We start from the raw sequence: 21211 nt of genomic DNA, 5'->3' as shown, positions 1-21211 counted from the left end.
AGCACTTTATAGGTATTACATAATTCAATTTTTACAAGATAATCCTGTTATTATCCTGGTTCCACAGATGAGGAAACTGAGGCACAGAGAGGTTAAGTAACTTGCTGAAGGTCACACAGCCAGTGAGTGGTAAAGCTGAGATTCAGAGCCAGGCAGCCTGTCTCCAGGGCCCAGATCCTCAGCATCCTGTTTCCGTGTAGGCCCTAGATCCTGAGGATGTAGCACACATTAGGGGTGTTTATTGTGATGGCCTGACTCATCCAAGAAAAAAAAATTTAAGCTTGGGCATTACATTTCATTTTGTATTAATTAATTTTAAAGATTTTATCAGGGCATAGTTCTACAAGGCCTGTTAGGAGAAGCTGTTAGAGTCCCCGCCCCCAGTTCATTTCCTGCTCCCCAGAGTCAACTGCTTTCAGTTCTTGCAATGAGTTGACTCTTGCTGGTTGTTATATCCCCTGTCTCTAAATGACGTACTTATATTTCTATGGCCGATTTTTCAGTTTTAGGCATTATCTGTTGATGCTTTACTATGGAAGAAGAGAATTTTAGCTTGTTTTTCCACCTACCCCTACCACACACGTATACCATTTCCATCTCCTCCTTCTCCCAACAGGTACATCATAGTTTTAGCTAGATTGACATGTCATGGGCTCCTTTGTATCTTTCAGCGTCCCTCCTGGGTTGGGCAGATTCTCCCGAGAAGACCATTTGAACCACCTGTCTGTGGAGTATGCCTGCCTTCTGGAAGTCCAGTGTGTAGGTGAGGGTGGAGGTGTCTTCATACTTACTCTGCAACTTCTCAGTGCCTCCTCCTGCCTCCACTAAAGTTGGTATGACTCAGAGACCCTCTGAGAGTTTGATACTCGGAGTTCTACTCTCTCCAGAGAATAAACCTTCGACTACTGCCAGAGCTGGAGGAGTTACAAGGCTGGCAAGGATGGGGCTTGGGGTGTAAACAGACTTCCACCATTTTTAGCCCCACTTTACCCTATCCCCTACCTCAGAGGTGTTTGGGGCTCCAACTGCCTAAGCCTTTCTGGAGATTCTGTGATGAGTTGCTTGTTGGCTTTCTCTAATGGCAGGTAAGGAGTCTGCTTTCCTGGGTCTGCTAATCAATTACCTCTTGTTCATCTATTCGATACTTTCTAGCTTGCAACATTTTCTTCCTGTTGTTTCCACTCACTTTCTCTTTGTTTTTGTAAGTTTATGTCTATAAGAAGTAAAATTCTCTTCATTGTTATACTAGTAAGATTTGGGGAGGTAATAGAACTAAATGTATTTAGTGTGCCATCTGTATCCTGAAGCCTGAAAGACGTTTGAGAAAGCTTTCAATGCAAAGTGGTCAAAAAAAGGTTGTGTTGCTCTAAGGAGAAGACTTATAGTTCTATGAAAAATGGGGTTGTTGAAGTTTTACTTGCTACTGAAAGTGTAGTTCTAGGACCAGGCGCATCATTGTTACCTGGGTATCACCTGGGTGCTCCTTAGAAATGCAGAATCCTGGGCCCTACCCAGACCTATTGAATCAGAATTAGCATTTTAACAAAATCCTAAGATTCCTAAGGACACTGAAGGCTGAGGAGTGCTAATAAGAAACTTTACTCAGCTTCTACTGTAATTTAGAATAAGCTAACTATAATGAATTTTAATCTGGGATTTAAACATTTTGGTACATTCCCTTAATAAATTATTCTCCACCTTCTAGAGGTTGCTGTGAGAAAAGAGGAGTATATAAGTTTTCCTTTATAAACCACATAAACCGAAAATTCTGTGTCATTTACCAGATGATGTCAGACTGGTTATGTTCAGGCTTTTTCGGTTGCTCACATTTCAGGTTGGTGATGGGATTGTGTAGATTGTATCGGTGGAGTCTTCAGTCACACTTTGAGTGGTCAAAGTGAGAGGGTGGCTTCCCCCAGAGGCAAAGGATAGAGTGATTCGTTTTACGCCCGGCATCTATCCCAGTGACAGGCTTGTGTTCAACTAGTGATCTGTGGGACGGGTGAGTCAGATAAGACACAATTCCTGTCTTCAAGATATTCAGGGACTTCCCAGGCGGTCCAGTGGTTAAGACTCCGTGCTTCCACTGCAGGGGGGCACGGGTTTGATCCCTGGTTGGGGAACTAAGACCCCCACAGGCCGCGCGGCACGGCCAAGAAAAAAAAAAAAAAAAGATATTCACCAACCAGCAAGAAATAAATTGGATAATTACCATACAGGGTTAACCTGTTCTAGGAAGAGTGAGCACAGAGAAGGGGCATCTAATGCAGCATTACTGGCAGAAGAAGGAGCCGAAGGACTGAGTCTCTGGGTGAACAGGGCTTGGTGGGTTTAGAGCAGGTGCCCTCTGGTGAGCGTATCAGAATCACCTGGAGGGCTTGTTGGCCGCCCCCATCCTTAGAATTTCTGCTTGCATAGGCCTGGGGTGGACCCACGAATGTGCATTTCTCACGGTTTCCCAGGTGCTGCTGATGACCCTGCTCTCCCATTTTGGAAATCACTGGTTTAGAGAATTACAGCTAGCTGTGGTGGCTGGAGTCAGGAGGCAGGGATGACAAAGAAGGCAGAGGCCTGAGGAGTGGGGATGCCACTGCGGAGGTGGTGGGGAGCCGTTGGCTGCTTTTACAGAGGACAGTGATGGACACCCGCTTACCGTCTGGAAAGATCACTTTGGGTGAGGTGTGGAGGATGGGTCCGTGGGGGGGGGCCCAGTTGGGGGCCAGAAAACCAAACGTGTGGTTGATTGTAGCCATCCAATGAGAAACGAGAGACACTTGGAATACAGGCAAGAGGAGGAAAGAGCCCTAGAACTTGGTGGCTAGTGGAAGTGGGAGGGGTGAGAGGGAGGGGCCACTGAGGACCGTCAGATGTCTGGCTGGGTGTGTGTCCGGACTGTGTTACTCAAGACGCAGGAGGAGAAGAGGGTCTGAAGCAGGGTCTGGAGAGAAGAACACAGGAGGTAAGTGGAGGGCAGGACATGTTGAATTTAAGATGCCAGCAAGATATCTGGGTGGACCCCGCGGTAGAGAGTTTTCCTCATGAGTCTGGAAGCCAGAGTGAGAGGTGTGGGCAGTCCCATCACTTCTGCCACTTAACACTGATCTCCCGTGGTGTTTGTTTGGATCAGGCCTTGTATTTGTAAAGAAACAGTATTAATATAAACCTTCAGGGCCTTGAGAACACACTACTTTTAAAGATGTTTTTTCAAGAAACATCTAATTTTTTGATGGGGGGGAAAAAGGAAAAGTTGAAGTATGAGTCTTCTAACATTGGAAGGCGGTGAATACAGCCACCTTCTGTCTGAGAGACCAGGAGATTGGGTTTTAGTAAAAACTTGAAAGGGGCAAAGTCACTTGACTGGTTTGCAGGCCATATGACGAACAGCTGAGACTAATTAGCTCGATTGTGGGTTTTTACAGAGATGCCTGATTTGGAAAGTTGATGGAGCAAATTGCTTTTCAAAAGGCTCTTTTGAAAAACTTTTACAAGTAGGCGATTCTGACTTTCACATCTTTGTATTAGACAAAAAGTAACTTTTTAGAAGAGGACATGTGATTCCAAGTTGTCTAATTGTTGAAGTATTGGGAACGCCAGTCTCTAAAGTTTTAGGAAAATTAACCAGCGATTTATACTTTGTCAAGGTATGGTTTTGCTTTTTTTGGTGGTGGGGAGGGAGGTAGAGTTCTGCCATGCCAATTTTCAAGTACTTAAAACATGTGCAAGTTAACATAAAATACCACTGCACATGTTAAATTTTTTTTAAACAAAGACTTCAAGACTTCTGCTAAATTTCTTGGGTTTAGTTTGAAAAGTGCATTTTCAATTACCAGAGAGTGAGTATGAATACTGACTGCATTCTTCCTTTCTTTTCTGTACTTTAACAAAGTAACAGAGGCTTTTATTCTCAGATAATATGTTGAATAAGAGAGCCGATTATGGAATCGAATTGCTCTAAGAGTCTTGCTCATCCTCTGAGCATTTTATCCACAAAAATTCAAGCTTATTGGGATTTTGTTTTCAATATTGTTAATAGCTCTAGTGGAGGATTATATAAGCATGTGTTTTAGTATAAGGTGTATTTCTTCTGTCAGTTAAATTTGCCTTCAAATTATTAATTTTGTGATGTTTGGAAACAGCATTGTGAGGAAAGGTCCATCTACTTTAGAGATGCTTAGTGATAGTATGCAGGAATGAAAGATCTGGGTGATGAGTGTGATGGGGTATCTTATTATACAATTCTCCCTACTTTTAGATATGTACCAGTTTGCTGGGACTGCCATAACAAAGTGTCACAGACTGTGTAGCTTAAATAACAGAAATTTCTTGTCTCAGTCCTGGAGGCTAGAAGTCTGAGATCAAGGTGTTGCCAGGGGTGGCTCCTTCTGGGGGCTCTGAAGGAAGGATCTGTTCCCAGCCTCCCTCCTTGGCTTGTATATGGCTGTCTTCTCCCTCTGTCTCTTCTTGTCATCTTCCTTTTCTGTGTGTCTTTGTTCAGAAATCTTCTTATAGGGACACCAGTCACACTGGATTAGGGCCCACCCTAATGACCTCTTTTTCATTTGATACCCTCTCTAAGGACCCTCTCTCCAAATCAGGTCATGTTATGAAGTACTACGAGTTAGGACTTCAACATATGAATTTTGGGGGAACACAGTTCAACTCATAACAGATAAATTTGAAAGATTTCATTACACCACACTTTGCCTCCACGTGCATGCAATAAGTATTTATTAAGCCAAGTGCCTAGACTGTGTTGGGTGTTGAGTGTGTGAAGGTAAATAAGACATGGTCTCTGCCCACTAACATTGGTTTAATCATATGTATGGATATAACTTCGTGAGTGTGCGTTCACTTATCTCTTTCATTGAGTTGTGGCCACTTTCACTGTTGGGTGTCCCTGGAGACACAATCAGCATCTTGGCACAAGGGCACCTGGAAGGGCTCCCTTGCTCTGGAACACCCTCAGGATAGGTGAGGAGAGTAGAAGGACCCTTAACATTCATCTAGTCTGACCTCCTCATTTCACAAATGAAGAAACTGAGGCTTCAAAGTGCTCAGGTCATTTGGCTGATGAGTGTCAGAGCCAAGGCAGTGTCCTGACTTCCACTCCAGTACATCGTTTTGTTTTCTTGGTCACAGTTCATGCTTTCACCTAGGAGTGAACCCAAAGTCTCATCAGAAATCAGATGAGAGGGGGACTTCCCTGGTGGTCCAGTGATTAGGGCTCTGCGCTTCCACTGCAGGGGACCATCCCCGGCTGGGGAACTAAGATCCCACATGCTACATGGTGTGGCCAAAAAAAAAAAAAAAAAAAAAATCCCATGAGAAAGAGACTTGATAAAAAGCCGACATTCTCTGTTGAGATTCTTGTAAGTACTAAAAAAAAAAAAAAAAAGTTTTGGGGAGGAGTGTTTATTCGTGAGGGCATTTCATCCATAGAATGTCCAGGTTGTATTTAATACATCCCAAAGGAGTTTGCTCCCACCTTGGTTAGTTTCTCTGTCTCTTTCCACTTTCCCTTTATTCTTTCCAGGCACAGTGTTCAGTGACCCAGCGGCCATTAGAGTACAAACAACATTTTTTCTTCTTTCTTGCTGCTGCTGCCGCCCACAAGACAGGAACTGTGGTAGAAAGAGAAGGCTGATGCAACATTACCGGCCAGCAGGATGGCGCCATGGCAACCAGGACCTGCGCCTGTCTGGCAGGTGCTGGGAGCCCAGGGCTGCCTCTGCCGCTGTTTCAGCATATGTGCCCTTTCCAGTCCCTCAGTACCTGAGTGCTCACGGAGGACATGCTCCCCACTTCCCTCTGCTTCTCTTCTCTCTTTTGCTGTTATTCCCTTCTTCCTCCCTAGGAACTTGGTTGATTTATAGCTTGAGCCAGGGTGCAGCATCTGTGATAGCTGATGAGTCATGGAACAGGCCCATTAAAAACAAAAGCTGGTTTTTGCAGAAGCCATCGTTCTCTGGGGCTGTCTTTGCAAGAGGACACCTTCCTGCCTTCTCCGGCCCTCCCGGGGTTGCTGTGGCGTGGCTGGGGCCCTGCCCTCTCGGCAGAGCAGAGGCTGGGTTCGGTGGGGGTTGGAGGGTAGGGAGGTGATGAGATGAGGGCGCTGCGTGAGAGGTGAGCTTGCATTGCTGCTGCTTCTCTGGAGGCAGGAGCCACTTTGCTCAAACACAGATGCAAATCATCCAAGAGCTGAGAGCATTGATTTTTTTTTTTTTTTTGTCTATTTGTTTTCTTGTTTTCCCCGTTTCATCCTCTGTTGGGCTTCTCTTCTCCCTGATGTAGTCTGTAAAGGGGTCCTTTATTGTAAGTGCTGGATTTATCACTCAGCAAATATTGAATGGATCCTCTGTTTTCACAAGAAGGAGAAAGTCCAGACGACTTTAAGCTGGCACCTCTGTGCGGTAGTGACTGACCCAGCCTATGGACTGTCGTTTGAAAAATTTCCTTCCTAGGGTCCTTCTTGGATCTCTCTTGCTGAGCCTTACATTTTGGCTCTTCACTCTAAAAGGCCATCTTATCTCTCCCATTTTCTCAGTAAATCAACTGTGTTGATGGCTTTAAAATCCGTCGTGTTAACCCTTGTTTTTCTTTTGAGCCCTGGTTCTCTTTTCCACATGCCAATTAAACACAGCTCCCTGAATGTCCCTGAGACATGAGGGACATTTAATTGGTCTTGTCCCATACAGGATAACATAGTAGTTGAGAGTGTGTCTGGGTTCAAATCTTGACTTTGCCTTTTATTGGCTGTGTGACCTTGGAGAACTTACTTAGCCTTTCTATGCGTGAGTTTTCTCATCTGTAAATTAGAGAATTCATAGGGTTGTGAAGCTCTAATGAGTTAATATTTTAAAGGGCTTAGTAGTCAGTGAGTGTTACTTATAACCATCTCAAACCAGCTTTTCCTCTCTTAGTTAATGATAATACCTTTCATTCACTTTTGGTTATCTTTAACTCCTATACCAGTCAGTTAAGAAATTATACTGATTTTCTGCCTCCTAAATCTATCTTGAATTAATCCCTTCTTCTTCATCCCACTGTCACCAACACATGTCACTCACTGTCTCTCCTCATAGCTTCCTGGTCCTCTGTGTATTCCCAGTCTCCATGTGGCTGCCAGAAAGATCTTTCTCAGACACAGACCTTGTGTTCCTCTTCTTCGTAAAAGCCTGTAGTGGCTTTCCATTGCCCAGAGGATAACACAAGACTTTCTAGTGCCACCTAAGAGTCCTTTCAGGCCCAGGTCCCAACTCTCTCCCATCTTTTCAGCCTGTTGGGACACCTCTTGTCGCATCCCCGTGCAGCCCTTTAGCAGCATGCATCTGCTGAGGTCCCCTAAATGAATCGTAGCCTTTTCCCTCTTAGACCTTTGCAAGTGCAAATGCTTTTCCCCGACTCCCACCCTCCCATTCAGTCACCCCAGCACCTGCTCCCTTCTCATGGCTCTAAGCCTGGCCCGTGTTTTGTACTTCGAATGTCAGACAGCCCTTACCTAATTCCATCAAAACTCGGTTACACCTTTCGGATTGGCATCGGTGATCATTTCGGTTGATGGTTTCCGTTATCTTTAAAGGATAATGCTTATTTGACATATGAGGTGAAGTCCTTTACCACATCATATGTGAACTGTGTAATTTTTGTTCATTCACATTTGTCACTTGTGTCTCTGTGTGCTGATGTAAGTCCTTGGCTCAGGTGCCCCTCTGTGAGGCGGCATAGTGGGCTCCCCGCCCCTCTGGCCCTCTCTGCCCCAGGCCTCTTGGCTGCCCAGCATTGTGTGCCTATTTCTGTAACGTTCTTGTTCCACTGCGTTTTCATTGTTCATTTTCATGTACAGCGCTTCTATTAGACCGTTGCTTTTCTAGAGCCTTGTTCTAGGTGCTTAACGTAGCGATGAGCACAGGGCCTGTTCTCAGTGCTAACTTATTACAGGCATGATGTTTGAACTGATGTGCTCATCAGCCACGACCTGAATTTCTGTCATTCATACCAGGCTCTCCCTCCTCAGTGTCTTCAGGCTTTGCTGGTGTATCTTTGGATCATTGGTGTAGGACAGTCCACTTGTCAAATTTTATTTAAAATTATTAACACCTTTTATTTATTTATTTATTTTTTAGAAATTTAAATTTATTTATTTATTTATTTATTTATTTAGGCTGTGGTGGCTCTTCGTTTCTGCGCGAGGGCTTTCTCCAGTTGCGGCGAGAGGGGGCCACTCTTCATCGCGGTGCGCGGGCCTCTCACTGTCGCGGCCTCTCCCGTTGCGGAGCACAGGCTCCAGACGCGTAGGCTCAGTAATTGTGGCTCACGGACCCAGTTGCTCCGCGGCATGTGGGATCTTCCCAGACCAGGGCTCGAACCCGTGTCCCCTGAATTAGCAGGCAGACTCTTAACCACTGCGCCACCAGGGAAGCCCTTAACACCTTTTAGATTGATATTTATGTATCATTTTGCATTTAGTTTTGGTTATATTTAAGGACATTTGGTGTATGTATATTTCTTGGGAAATACTTCCGTATCCGTCACAGCCATTCTCCACATCATCCTATCCTTTATAATTTTTTGCAATTTTTCATTTGTCTTTTTTTTTTTTTTTTTTTTTTTGGCCGTGCCTCACGGCATGCGGGATCTTAGTTCCCTGACCAGGGATCAAACCCATGCCTGCTGCAGTGGAAGCATGGAGTCTTAACCACTGGACCATCAGGAAAGTCCCTGCATTTGTCTCTTGAGCCAAGTTTTTCCTTTGTTTATTTATTTATATAAATTTATTTATTTGTTTATTTATTTTCGGCTGCGTTGGGTCTTCATTGCTGCTCGCCGGCTTTCTCTAGTTGTGGTGAGCGGGGGCTATTCTTTGTTGTGGTGCACAGGCTTCTCGTTGCGGTGGCTTCTCTTGTTGCAGAGCATGGGGTCTAGGCGCAAGGGCTTCAGTAGTCGTGGCACGTGGGCTCAGTAGTTATGGCTTGCGGGCTCTAGAGCGCAGGCTCAGTAGTTGTGGCACACGGGCTTAGTTGCTCCACGGCATGTGGGATCTTACCGGACCAGGGATCGAACCTGTGTCCCCTGCTATGGCAGGCGGATTCTTAACCACTCTGCCACCAGGGAAGTCCCCCAAATTTTTCCTTTAAAGCCACTTAAAGGTGTGTTAAAAAAAATAGATTCCCATCTAGTCTAGTTTTTATAGTTCTGAAAAGTGTTTAAAAACTAAAAGTGATTAAGTGTTTATAGAAATCACAGAATGAAGATAGTCTGTTTTTTGTTTTGTTTTGTTTTTGTTTTTGTTTTTATGGTGTTAGAAAACTTACTGCTGGCAATGGCCCTGGGGCTCCTTGGAATCAGGTGTGAATTACAATTCTATATATTCTTGTGGTGTTTAATTTACTTTTCTTAGGATGAAAGACTCTAGAAGTTTGAGAGCTGCTTGCTGATTTCTATTTAACTGCCCTTTTTCATTTCTAGGTCATGTCTCATCTAACATCCTTGGTAAAATAGGTGTATTTCATGGAGTTAAATACAGACTTTAGTATAATTGTATAGGCCAATTGAAAAAAGAAAAACTTGGCAAAGTTTTTTCAAAAGTGCATCCTAAATAATTAGCCAGAGTTTAGAAATGTACCTTCAACTTCTTTAATTTTAAAATGAAGATGTCACCTTTTTAAAAAAGTTTTTATTTTTTAAATTTATTTTTGGCTGTGTTGGGTCTTTGTTGCTGCGTGGGCTTTCTCTAGTTGTGACAAGCAGGGGCTACTCTTTGTTGCAGTGCACGGGCTTCTCATTGCAGTGGCTTCTCTTGTTGAGGAGCACAGGCTCTAGGCTCATGGGCTTAGTTGCTCCGCGGCATGTGGGATCTTCCTGGACCAGGGCTTGAACCCGTGTCCCCTGCATTGGCAGGTGGAGTCTTATCCACTGCGCCACCAGGGAAGTCCAAAATGTGGCCTTTTAAAAAGTGATAAGATCACATTTAAAAAAAATTTTTATTGGATTATAGTTGATTTACAATGTTGTATTAGTTTCAGGTGTACAGCAAAGTGATTCAGTTATACACATATTCATTCTTTTTCAGATTATTTTCTCATATAGGTTTTCATAGAATATTGAGTAGAGTTCCCTGTGCTATACAGTAGGTCCTTCTTGGTTATCTATCTCATATATAGTAGTGTGTGTATGTTAATCCCAAGCTCCTGATTTATCCCCCACCTTTCCCCTTTGTTAACCATAAGTTTGTTTTCGATATCTGTAAGTCTGTTTCTGTTTTTTAAATAAGCTCATTTGTATCATTTTTAAAAATTAGATTCCACATATGAGTGATATCATATATTTGTCTTTGTCTGAATTGCTCCTCTTAGTGTGATATCTCTAGGTCCATCCATGTTGCTGCAAATGGCATTATTTTGTTCTTTTTTAATGGCTGAGTAATATTCCATTGTATATATGTACCACATCTTCTTTATCCATTCCTCTGTCGATGGATATTTAGGTTGCTTCCACATCCTGGCTATTGTAAATAGTGCTTCTATGAACATTGGGGTGTATGTATCTTTTTGAATTATGGTTTTCTCTGGATGTGTGCCCGGGAGTGGGATTACTGTATCATATGGTAGTTCTATTTTTAGTTTTTTAAGGAACCTCCATGCTGTTCTCTGTAGTGGTTGTACCAGTTGACATTCCCACCAACAGTGTAGGAGGGTTCCTTTTTCTCCACACCCTCTCCAGCATTTATTGTTTGTAGACTTTATTTATTTATTTATTTATTTATTTATTTATGGCTGTGTTGGGTCTCCGTTTCTGTGCGAGGGCTTTCTCTAGTTGTGGCAAGCGGGGGCCACTCTTCATTGCGGTGCGTGGACCTCTCACTGTCGCGGCCTCTCTTGTTGCGGAGCACAGGCTCCAGACGCGCAGGCTCAGTAGTTGTGGCTCACGGGCCTAGTTGCTCCGCGGCATGTGGGATCTTCCCAGACCAGAGCTCGAACCCGTGTCCCCTGCATTAGCAGGCAGATTCTCAACCACTGTGCCACCAGGGAAGCCCTGTTTGTAAACTTTCTGATGATGGCCATTCTGACTGTTGTGAAGTGATACCTCATTGTAGTTTTGATTTGCATTTCTCTGATAATTAGTGATGTTGAGCATCCTTTTATGTGCTTTTTAGCCATCTACATGAAAAGCACATTTTTTGACTAGTAGAGGGAAATGGCAGATTGTGTAGGATCTAGTGCATAACAAGAGAGGTATAGTAAGGCAAGAAAGATGAGGAACCTATTTCATACTAACTGTCATAGTCTTTTCTCCAAGTATCTGGGGAATACATTGATTTTTTTATTTTTAAACTGTAGCCTTCAGGGTGAGTCACACAGTTGTGTGTGTGTGTATGGGCAGTGGGGTGGGATGAGGGGAGAGTATGGATGAGGGTCTTTGGATCTTTCAGCTTTTCTATTCTCTCCTGTTCTACACTGTTGTACTGTAGAGTGCTTTCCCCCCAGGGAATCCCAGCTTTAATGTACTATTTAGGGCTGCAAATTACTTAGAGAACTTCTCCATCTCCAGACACCAAACTCTTTATACACTTCCTCTCAGAACCCACCTCACCTGTATCTAGGTTAGGTGTTAATCTCATGTGCTCCTTCCATTATGCCAGCCATAGGTACTAACCACACTTGGAGTCTTGCTTCAGGGGTCAATGTTCTCCATTAGATGGTAAATTTGGGGCGGGGCGGCAGGTGCTGTATCTGTCTTATTTGCATTTCTATCACCTTGCACAGTGCTTGCCTGTGGTGGGCACTCAACTCTTAAAAGAATGAACAAAACAAACATATAATAACCCCTCATTAACATAGAACGTGGCCAGTCTTTTCTAGAGGTATAACCTCCCTTGATGCAGCATTCCACAAATCAGATTTGTTCACCCTGCTTTAAGCAAAAGGAAATAACTATATTTTCCCCTCTATCCTCAGATTGTACAAATTAGATGATCATTGTGGCTGGTCTGGTTTAGGTTTGGAACCAAGGTTTTGAGGCATGGGCTGGCCCCTTTGGTTGATAGTGTTGAATTGCAAATATAAGCATCACTTTTTATCTCTCTTAAGATGCTTACCATTTTTTTTTTTTTTTTTTTTTTTTGATGCTTACCATTTTTGAAATCTGTTACCCTCATTGCTAGGTGTTATAATGGGGGGGGCGCTTGAACCCCAGTACTTAAAGTCCAACATAGTACTGAAAAGAAAATTCAAAAGACAACTAATGATTTTCTGATATTTCTCTAGGGAGTAAAAGACTATTTCAGTTGAAAACTTTCTGTGATAATTACTTCTGTCTCTAACTGACTGCATCTTGAGTAACCTTTTTCTTTTGGCCCCAAGCTAGAGCAACCTATGTACATGTGATGTGTTACATTTGAAGATTGGTTTCGAGTAAATCCTCTCAATTATGTGATACTTATTAGGTATTTCATTTTTTTATTCATTCAAGTATTTATTAATGATTCTGAGAACTATAACCTCCTCTCCTCAGGGATGGACATGGAAGAAACAATGACTTTGAAAGAGAATTCTTGGGTAGAGAGTATAGGTAAAGAGGAGAAGTCAGGAAAGTTAGAGAAAAAACTAGAAGAAAGGAAAAATAAAGATCAAAGGCAGAATAATTGTAAAAGCTTGTAAATTAACAGAAGGAGAAAAAAATCACATAATTTTCCCAATAGATTTAGGAACGAAATTTGATAAAATTGATATGCATTCATAATACTCATTCTTAGAAAACTAGGAATAGATGGAGCACTTCCTTAACCTGATAAGAGTGTGTACCAAAAACCTATAGCAAATGTTATTCATCACAGTGAAATGTTAGAATCAAGACAAGATTTTTATTCAATACTTTTGGAGGTCCTAACTAGTACAGTAAGACAAGGAATATAAATAAAAGGTATAAAGATTAGAAAAGAAATATATAGAACGTATATATATATATGTGTGTGTGTGTGTGTGTGTGTGTATATATATATATACTACATATATATTATATATATTTAAAAGATGTCACTTCTAATAGGCACAAAAATATAAAGTACCAGTAAATCTAAAAATGTACAAGGTCTTTATGAAGAGAATTTACTTTGACAACATTTTTAAAGGCATTAAAGAAGACATAAATAAAGGTACAGATTATACATTACATGGATAGATTCAATATCATGACTATGTCAATCTTCTCCATTTGATCTATAGATTTAATGTACTCCAAATCAAAATTTCCTTATGGTTTTTGAGGAACTTAGATGGAAGTGTGAAAGGTCAAGGATGTCCACAGTGAGGTAGAGGGGCCTGGTCCTCCCAGATATAAACAATAAATATAAAGCTGTATTATAAAGCCATAGTAGTAGTTAAGACCATATGACATTGGCCCAGGGGTAATGAAAATGACCAAAGGAACAGAAGAGAGAGCCCTGAAACAGATCTGCCCAGATATGGTGACTCACTAGGGAAAGGATAATTTTTCTCAATAAATGGTACTATGATAATTAGGTGTCCTTCTGGGGAAACTAATGAAATTGGATTCCTACATACACCTTAAAAATTCCCACTGGATTGAAGACTTAATGTGAAAGGCAAAATCTTTTGGAAAATAATGTAGAAGAATATCTTTATTATTTTAGGTAAAGAAGGATTTCTTTTACATGATATAAAAAGAACTATCTATAAAAGATTGATAGATATGACTACTGGAAGATAGAGCCATTAAAAAAGTGAAAAGACAAACAACTAGGTCCTACTGTGTAGCACAGGGAACTATATTCAATATCCTGAGATAAACCATAATGGAAAAGAATATAAAAAAGAATCTCTTGTGCTCTCTCTCTCTCTAAATATATATATATATATATATATATATATATATATATATATATATATAAACTGAGTCACTTTGCTGTACAGCAGAAATTAACACAACATTGCAAATCCAACTATACTTCAATTAAAAAAAAAAAAGAAAAAAAAGTGAAGAGACAAACCACAAACAGGAAGAAGATATTTGCAACCTCTGTAACTGACAAAGGACGAGTAGCCAGAATATATGAAGAACTCCTGCATGTCCATAAGAAAAAGACAACCCAATAGAAAAAAAGGGAAAGGACATGACTATGCTCTTCCACAAGAAGAAATCAAATGGCCAACAAGTTAAAAAAAAAAAAAAAAAAAAAGAAATTGAATGGCTCAACCACATTAGCAATCAAAGAAATGCTGATTTAGATTACAGTGTGTTACCATTTTGAGAAGTCCGACAATAAAATGTTGGTGAAGATGTGAAGTTGGGAGAGTACAACAATTATGCTGGACAACAATTTGGCATTGTCTTGTACTGAATATTATTGAACACGCACATACCTATGCCCCAGGAATGTCACTCTTTGGTATCTACCCTTCTCCCCTGGTATGTTCTGAATTGGTTCAGATGTGTTGAGACAGTAAACCCTTCTTAGGGCTGTTGGGCAGGGCCTGGCATTGCTGGAATGCCCAGATCTGTGGCCTTCGATTATGAGCATTTGACCCAGTTTGTCAAACAAATAGCATGAAAAAGGTTGCCAAGCAATTTGCTGGAGAAGCTCTTGCTGGCATGCATCAGGAGACGGTGCACGTGCATATTTATAGAAGTGTTGTTTTAAATGAGAACAAAAACATGGGGGACATGGTCTAGTTAGCTAATTCTCTTCTGAAAACCCACAGGCATTAAGTAATTAGAAAAGAGTTTGGGCTTGTCATTTCTTAATATCAGCGGTAAAAGTGGTAATTATTTCAAGCCGAGTGAGAGAGGCAGAGAATGAGGCTGAAGGAAAATGATATACTCCTGGCCAGTATGTATTTTTATTAACATGTAGTCAGATGAGTGGGATATAGGATGATGTTTTGAACCTGAATTGGTGCCCTAATAAAGGCTCCCCAAAGGAGAGAACAGTCTAGAGGCAAAGAGATAGCCAGCTGTCCTCCTTGACATTTCCTTTTTACTTACTGTCAGATACTAGAGGCGTGATGTCTGCAAATGAAGTTTCATCAGAACAGCGGGACTGCCCATCATGTCCCATGTAATTTAGTTTGAGTGAGAACACCCTGCTGTGATCCTTGGTTTTGTGTGTTCCCTCTTCTGTGGTTTGTACAGTCATGGCCTTCTTTTTGGACCTTTCACTGTTAGCCCCTCTGCCTCTGTCCCAAGGACAGGGATAAATGTGGGACCATAGTGAAAGGGGATGGTTTTCAAGCACTCCTCTGTCATGTGGCTTTGTTGACCCCTCTCAGTCTCTCCCAATCCAATCTCATCATCTTTTCCCTCCAAAAATCTGATGGCCACCCACAAGAACCTTCTGCCCACTTCAGCTTTCTCCCTTCCCCCACTTCAAATATCCTGTTTCCGTCAGCAGCCCCATTTTGCTCTCTTGGTCACCCAGTTTCATCCTTTGTAGTACTTTCTCTTTGCTGCTTCCTCCTCTACCCAGTGAGACACTGCATTTTATTATTATTATTTTTTTAATACTATAACCATTTTATTTACCATCAAGAATCCACACAATCAATGCAGATGTCTCTTGGATCTTTTCCATCTCATGCTCATGTCTAGGCTCTCGTCTTTAAGGAGTGAGAGGTGACACGAGGGACAGCTGCCACCATGACCCCATTTAAACTTCTCGTGGCTAAACTCTTCAAATGTAGAATGTTTGTGTAGGGAAGAGACCATTGAGTTCAGCCCTCTTATTTCATATTTGAGGAAACAAGGCCCGGAGATGGGTGATGAGCCATGCTGGATCACACACAGATGGTAGCAGAGCTGAAACGAGTACCCAGCACACTGACAGGTTCGTTGTCCAGCCCTCTTCAGCTTGCCACATTGCCTCATAAGCATTCCTTTGAATTTATAGCCAGTTTTATAGTTATTTGTGGATTTGTCTTATGTTTCTCTGACTGTAAATTTTGAGGGAAAGAACTATATCGTATTTACATTCGTAGCCTTTGAAGTAGTTAACAGGGCTTCTCAATACTTGTTAAATTGCAGTCAAAACATGCTCTTGCACCAAACATGCCATCTTTCCTACTCCTCACCACTGAGCTAAATCCTTTCCGGCTTTGAAGGTGTTCAGCTAAGGCCCTGGTTTCTGTTTGAAGCCTTGGTCAGATTGTGCCCTGTTTCTGACCTCTTGGGGTCTTTAATCCTCCCAGTGATCTTGCTAGATAAATACTCCCATATTGCGGAAACAGGCTGGGAGAGGTTACATGACTTGCCCGAGATCACACAGCTAGGAAGTAAGTCGCAGAATCCAGGTGTTCTGACTTCAAGCCCATTTCACTTTTGATATCCTGGGCTGGGTGACATTTTGCTTCCTGATTATCTTGTCTTATTTGTCCTTTGTTGGAAGTGAGTTCATTTTATTTGTTCATTCCAATTACCAAGTTCTTGAGGGTTCGCATATTTCTTTTGTGCCATTTGTAGTTACCAACACAGTACTGGGCACATAGAAACTGCTTATCAAATACTGTTGAGTTGAATGCCAGTATAAATTAATTTACCAAAAAAGAGCAGCTAGGGACTTCCTTGGTGGCTCAGTGGCTAAGAATCTGCCTGCCAATGCAGGGGACACAGGTTCGAACCCTGGTCCGGGAAGATCCCACATGCCACAGAGCAACTAAGCCCGTGCGCCACAACTACTGAGCCTGCGCTCTGGAGCCCGTGAGCCACAACTACTGAGCCCTCGTGCCACAACTACTGAAGCCCATGTGCCTATCGCCCGTGCTCTGCAACAAAGAGAGGACACTGCAATGAGGAACCCGTGCACTGCAATGAAGAGTAGCCCCTGCTTGCCACAACTAGAGAAAGCCTGCGCGCAGCAACGAAGACCCAACACAGCCAAAAATAAATAAATAAATAAACTTATTAAAAAAAAAAAAAAGAGCAGCTATCAGTGGAGCTCCAAGACACTTTATGAGTCATTCCTGAATGAAATCAGCAGGGAACAGAGGGAAACAGAGGAAGGAAAAGGCTGTCAGAGAAAGCCAGATGGTAGACACGATTAGCAGTTGAGTGGCAGCTGGCCTGTTTTAAGTCCAGCGGTGAGGTGTTGGAGGGGAAGCGACACACAAGAAGAACAGTCCAGGCCATACGCAAGTTTACTGGGGAGCTGCGGAATGGGAGAGGAGTACTCAGAAGTAGTGTAATACCCGTCCAAGTTAACGAAGATAAAGCACTCATACATATTGAGAAAACATTGGTTAAAGGAATATCCAGAACATGATGTGGCCTAGGAGGACTGGTTTCCAGGGTGAGAGTGGAATGGGTAGAGAAACTTTTGGCTTAGTTCATGATCATACTGTTAATTACTGAGACTGTGAGAAAAGGAACGTAAGTAGGTGAGGATGTTGCCATTGAAACAACTTCCCTTCCCCTTTCTCTACTACGGCGATCAGTAGGGTCTCAGTCCTGAGCCCTGATGGTCAGAAGTGAAGGGAACTCAAATGATTGCACGTGTCCTCTGTGCCCAGAGGTGTGCTGTGATAGCCAGCTCCATGGCTTTTCTGATACTGCTTCATTTCACTTTTTTCTATGTGTATTTGCCCTATAAATTAGTGAGGTGCTTTAGAAATTCCAGTACTTTGATAACTAAACTAGATTCCCGATTCTGCCTTTTTCCCAAAACGGTCATGAAAATCCACTGACAGAGCTCATGCCCCAGATTTTGGTTTGGAAAATCACACTGCATCTCCTGAGTTAATAAGCATTTTGCATCTTAACAAAATGTAAAACCTCTTGCACTAGAATGTATGTGGTAAATGTCCAGTTTGCTAATAGAAGCTTGTTCTCTTGCAGACTCATAGTTTCCTTGCTAACACAGAATCTTTATTTTATGTTAGCAAATCTATGTCGAGGTTTCTTTATTCACTCCTTTTTAACAAGGCCCTGTAGATTCTTTCTGAGCGGCCATCTTGCTTACTGACTTTGGTCCCTATATTCTTAGTCCCCTGCCTTCTGCCTTCAAATAGCTTTCTCATAGGTGCATTCAGAAAATAGGAGCTTGGGCCTTTCTCCCCTTCTGAGATGGTCCACCCACACTCTGTCTGTGGAGTGTGCTTCTCTCTAAATAAATCCACTTCTTACCCATCCAAAAAAAAAAAAAGAAAATAGGAGCTTGGTTCCCATAGGTGTCCTTATCCCAGGCTTGGCTGATGACAAAGACAGGTATGGCTTTGGGAACCAAGTTCTAACCTGGATGCTTGACTTTTCCATTTGCCCAGGGCAGCAGGAGGACACTTAGTGAACGAACCTGTTTGGGTTGATTAGGGAGCCTTTGAAATTGGATGGGTTAAGCAGGGGAGAGCAAGTAGATGGAATAAATTGCCCTGACTTAGAAGGGAAGAATCTCTCTGGCTTTTGATAAAGTAACAACTACCTGGGTCTTTTTCTAGGTGTTGTTCCTACTGGCTCTGATGAGCAAGTGGTCTTCCCAGTCTGTATGGCTAGCTGTCCTCCTGAATTCCTCAAATCCACAAACCATCTCTCCCCTTTTTGATCTGCTCCTTACTTTTTTGGTGTTTGACTTTGATGTGACTTTGTCCACCTGTCTGGGACCTCCATTTGTATCTCCCCCTTCTGGCCTGAAGTTGGTTCTATGCCATCTTCATATGAGGTTGCCTGCTCTGGTAGGGAACACTAGGGATTGCTCTGCTCCCATCTTCCCCATGCCCTTTCCTCCTTCCCTGGAACTTTCTAATGGTTCTAAGTAGCAGTCCTTTTTTTTTTTTAAATTAAATTTATTTATTTATTTATTGGCTGCGTTGGGTCTTTGTTGCTGTGTGTGGGCTTTCTCCAGTTGCGGTGAGCGGGGGCTACTCTTCATTGTGATGCGCAGGTTTCTCATTGCGGTGGCTTCTACTGTCGTGGAGCACGGGCTCTAGGCGCGTGGGCTTCAGTAGTTGCAGCACGTGGGCTCAGTAGTTGTGGCTTGCGGGCTCTAGAGCGCAGGCTCAGTAGTTGTGGTGCAAGGGCTTAGTTGCTCTGCGGCACATGGGACCTTCCTGGACCAGGGCTCGAACCGGTGTCCCCCTGCATTGGCAGGCGGATTCTTAACCACTGTGCCACCAGGGAAGTCCCAGTAGCAGTCCTTTCATATGAAGCATTCCTCATGCATAGCCATTAGCTGGAACAAGGGGTTCTGTGGAGAAAATACAATACTAGCAATTTCTTTTGAATTTATAGAAAAAAGTCAAGTTAGTGGAGAGAATTTTAAGTTTTTCTCCCATCAGTATTTTTTTTAAATTTACGCTGCTTTGTGTTATCCTGTGCTGTACTTTAGTACAAAGTGGCTTCTGACGTAGCACAAAATAATATATTCTCAGTTATTTTAAGTTTGCTATATCAACATTTCATTGTGGTCTTCAAAGCATATCTTGACTTTTGAGGGTTCCGCCCAAGCATAGGTTGTTGAGTCCATTGAGACTGACATGGCTATGTTTTACAATGCCCTTTGGGAAAAGATCACCAGTGTAGCTGGTTATAAACATCCTCCCAGTGGTTCCCTTTTTCAAGGACACTGGTTTTCTGCCCCAAGGGGGATGCTGCCCCTTGCTTCACTTCTAGCCAGTTTGGTCTAGATTTTTCCCTGGACTGTTCACCCTTAGATCCAGAGCTCTTCTTTCCCTTTGGTTGACCCAATGATCATTGTCCTTTCCTACAGACTTATTCTGTGAAGCTCCAGGTAGCCCTTCTTGGAATTCTTACCAGGGTCACCCAATACATTCCAGATTTTCAATCCCAGATAAGAAGAGTCCTAAGGTTGTGGTAAGGGGACAAGATTTGAGAGATGGCATTTTTAGGAGATGCTGAATAAAAAAGTGTAGCATACCTTGTAATGAGGTGTCAGTTTGAGGTGTTCAGGCAGACAGGAAGTGTTGGGTACAAAGTTGAAGGTAAACGAGATGATTCAGAGCCATTTGAGGTCGAGCTTTCCACATTGATTTTCCACATGTGTACAATGGAGCACTTGTTAGGACTTTGTTGGGTCCACAGGCCTTGGAGGTGGGATCTTACCTTCACTTCCTTTACCAGAGTGGTTCTACTTTCACCTGTTTTATATGTTAAAGTGCCAGGTAAGATTTCATTTGAAGAATATTGCTAAAGAAAGTTTGCAACCAGCTGGACCAGAGCAGCTTTCTGAGGGAGCGAAAGATTTGCTGCAGTGACATTATGTAGCTTTTCTGAGACGCTATGCAAGAGTATTCAGCTGGCTGTGAAAACATTGATCTGCTACGAACAAGAAGTAACCCAAGCTTGGCGTAGCTCTAAGTCAGATAAGAAGCTCCCCAAACATAAAATCATCTCTGCAGTGCTCTATAATAAAATGTTAGGATGCAGCATACTGTGTTCATTCCTTATTGCTCAATTGACTGTCCTAACTGGAGAAAAGCCAACGTGTGCTGAACAGATGTGCCTGAGCCTTGCTGTCATTTACTGAGTGTGGCTCACATATGCTTCCTTAAATATTCTCACAAGAGTGGACATGTGAATCCACTCCAAATTTTTTTTAAAAAGGAAAGAGAATGACAAAAGCCTAGTGCAAATTATAGCCTTCTCAATTAATGACACATTTATAAGAATTCCAAATAATATGTATGCACTAAAGGCAGAAGCAAATAAATTAGCCAGGCAGTAAGTGAACAATTTGGAGGTCTCTAAATGTGGTATATAACTCATTTGACTGTAAGTTTTTATTCCAGTTAAAAAAAATAACAATAAAGAGAAAAAGGACATTTGAATAAAAGTTTATAGACTCCTAAAGAACCTCAATGGGTCCCAGAGTTCCACAGACTTGAGGCCTCTCTAATAAGAACTGCAGTGCCTTATTCTTTTATGATGTGTTATATTCATCTCATTTAAGACATTGTCTTGTGCTTATTTTCTAAAAATAAATACGATCCAGTATTTTTCTCGGAACCTAACAGGTGAAGTAGGAAAACATAAACAAGGATATATCAGATTGAAAAATACAACTAACTAGCTTGAACTAGTACATACGTAATTCTGCATACAACAAACAGGGAATACAGATCCTTTTTACGCAACCAGGGGACATTCGTAAAACTTAACAAATCCCCCCAAATTTGATATTAGGCAGCATTTACTGATTCAAAGGTAATAAAATTAGAAAAAACAACAACAATCGCAAAAAAGCCAACTGTGATCT

At 42.2% G+C, this 21211-nt stretch overlaps 1 protein-coding gene and 1 long non-coding RNA gene across 5 annotated transcripts in view; one reads left to right on the top strand and one right to left on the bottom strand.

Moving 5' to 3' along the window:
• The window catches only part of LOC309626870, a 604516-nt gene that overhangs the window by 71469 nt on the left and 511836 nt on the right, over positions 1 to 21211 (bottom strand). The window lies entirely within an intron of this gene.
• Positions 1 to 21211, top strand: part of RAB27A (RAB27A, member RAS oncogene family) — a 70737-nt gene that overhangs the window by 12266 nt on the left and 37260 nt on the right. The window contains exon 2 of one of the 4 annotated variants that reach the window (XM_082388190.1): positions 672 to 763. The exons of 2 other annotated variants lie outside the window; for them this stretch is intronic. The gene's annotated coding sequence lies outside the window, so the exon portion shown is untranslated. Of the gene's footprint in view, positions 1 to 671; positions 764 to 2866; positions 2960 to 21211 lie in introns of those variants that run through there. One more of the 4 variants, XM_082388191.1, reaches the window with a different exon arrangement.

This window comes from Balaenoptera borealis (assembly GCF_965194805.1).
Source record: "Balaenoptera borealis genome assembly, chromosome: 3".
NCBI classification, from domain to species: Eukaryota; Metazoa; Chordata; class Mammalia; order Artiodactyla; family Balaenopteridae; genus Balaenoptera; species Balaenoptera borealis.
The sequence above is the reverse complement of the archived record's forward strand: the minus strand, read 5'-3'. Positions and strand labels throughout refer to the sequence as shown.